Source organism: Ailuropoda melanoleuca, chromosome 4 (genome assembly GCF_002007445.2).
Source record: "Ailuropoda melanoleuca isolate Jingjing chromosome 4, ASM200744v2, whole genome shotgun sequence".
In the NCBI taxonomy this organism is placed as follows: Eukaryota; Metazoa; Chordata; class Mammalia; order Carnivora; family Ursidae; genus Ailuropoda; species Ailuropoda melanoleuca.
In genome coordinates, this window is record NC_048221.1 from 138,593,566 (window position 1) to 138,596,175 (window position 2,610).

The window sequence follows — 2,610 nt, forward strand, 5'->3', positions numbered from 1 at the left end:
CAGCATTTTCCCACTGTGCTTTCCCAACTGCTTTGCCCCTAGTGGGCCTATACCAGCACAGTCCAATAGAGTTTTCTACGATGATGGAATTGTTCTTTATCTCTGCTGTTCAGTGTGAGGGCCACTAGCCATATGCAGTTACTGAGTACTTGAGATGTGGCTAGTACCAACGACAGACTAAATTTTAGAATTTATTTAATAAAAAGGCAATGTAGCACATGTGACTTGGCTACCATATTGGATAGCACAGAGCCATACTGTAAAACAACATACAAAAAGTTTCTGTTTTCAAGGTAATTAGGGAGGTAATGAAAGTAAAGGAATACGTGTTCCATCTGCTATCTTTACCCTAATGTCTCTTGCAAGTCTTAAATTTTATTTCAAAGAGATCTTAGAGCTTGTAAGTAAATTAGTATAGTATAGTAAATACTAGAGATAGTAATAGATATAGAGCTAGTATAGTAAATGAAAAAAAAAGTTCTGGTCCCACGTAGTAGATGAGCCGTGATAGGGTTCTGTGTGCAAGAGAGGGCTCTTGCGGTGGTTCTTCCTGTCACAGGTGAGAGCCTGGGCAGGTAGGAAGGGGAGGTGCTGCCTGTGCACACAGAATGGATGTGGGATCCCTGCCTCCAGGCCTGTTCTTCTTGCCGTAGGCCCACCTTTCCTCCTCACTTACAGGTTGTTGGCCAACTGGCCTCATCTGTGCTGGTTCAGCCACCTGTCAGGTCAGGTATGCCTGAAGCTTCCAGAGACTTCACCAGGCACTCCTCTGTGACTCCCAAATATTCAAGTTGGCCTCCCAGACCCTGCGGCCACTGGGTTGCTGGAAAACAGATTGGGTTGGTAAAAATATGTGTGTGTGCGTGTGTGTGTTCTCACAAAACCTGAGAAAATCACACCTCCACTTTGACAAAAATATCTGTTTGTGCTGCTCCAATAATCACTTCCTACCTGGCGGGAAAGCAGCCATATGTCTGCGAAGTGGCTAGCAGAGGAGATGGTCTACTTCCCTCGCGCCTTGCAAAATACCTTTTTCTAGCGGATCAGCTCTGAAATCAAGACCCCAAGCCACACGCTTCTCCTTCCGAACAATAATCTCTATGCACACTGCTCTTGCAGATGGAGGGAATAGGGACTTGGAGGCAGCCCCCCACGGGTTGTGGGGTCGTGTGNGTTAGGGCATATGGCTCGCTTTGGTACTCCTGCCCAGACCTGACAAATGTCAAGGGCCAGCTGCCTCCTTGGCACCCCCCAATTCTGGTTTAGGATGCAACTTTCTCTTACTTGTCCAGCCAGTTACCACCCACCCCACGCTTCCAGTTCCCAGCATTTTCCCACTGTGCTTTCCCAACTGCTTTGCCCCTAGTGGGCCTATACCAGCACAGTCCAATAGAGTTTTCTACGATGATGGAATTGTTCTTTATCTCTGCTGTTCAGTGTGAGGGCCACTAGCCATATGCAGCTACTGAGTACTTGAGATGTGGCTAGTACCAACGACAGACTAAATTTTAGAATTTATTTAATAAAAAGGCAATGTAGCACATGTGACTTGGCTACCATATTGGATAGCACAGAGCCATACTGTAAAACAACATACAAAAAGTTTCTGTTTTCAAGGTAATTAGGGAGGTAATGAAAGTAAAGGAATACGTGTTCCATCTGCTATCTTTACCCTAATGTCTCTTGCAAGTCTTAAATTTTATTTCAAAGAGATCTTAGAGCTAGTAAGTAAATTAGTATAGTATAGTAAATACTAGAGATAGTAATAGATATAGAGCTAGTATAGTAAATGAAAAAAAAAGTTCTGGTCCCACGTAGTAGATGAGCCGTGATAGGGTTCTGTGTGCAAGAGAGGGCTCTTGCGGTGGTTCTTCCTGTCACAGGTGAGAGCCTGGGCAGGTAGGAAGGGGAGGTGCTGCCTGTGCACACAGAATGGATGTGGGATCCCTGCCTCCAGGCCTGTTCTTCTTGCCGTAGGCCCACCTTTCCTCCTCACTTACAGGTTGTTGGCCAACTGGCCTCATCTGTGCTGGTTCAGCCACCTGTCAGGTCAGGTATGCCTGAAGCTTCCAGAGACTTCACCAGGCACTCCTCTGTGACTCCCAAATATTCAAGTTGGCCTCCCAGACCCTGCGGCCACTGGGTTGCTGGAAAACAGATTGGGTTGGTAAAAATATGTGTGTGTGCGTGTGTGTGTTCTCACAAAACCTGAGAAAATCACACCTCCACTTTGACAAAAATATCTGTTTGTGCTGCTCCAATAATCACTTCCTACCTGGCGGGAAAGCAGCCATATGTCTGCGGAGTGGCTAGCGGAGGAGATGGTCTACTTCCCTCGCGCCTTGCAAAATACCTTTTTCTAGCGGATCAGCTCTGAAATCAAGACCCCAAGCCACACGCTTCTCCTTCCGAACAATAATCTCTATGCACACTGCTCTTGCAGATGGAGGGAATAGGGACTTGGAAGCAGCCCCCCACGGGTTGTGGGGTCGTGTGCTTGGGGAGGAAGCAGCCAACAGGAGTTTTAAGTTTAGAAGTTCAGAGTTGGGGGGCGCCTGGGTGGCACAACGGTTAAGCGTCTGCCTTCGGCTCAGGGCGTGATCCCGGCGT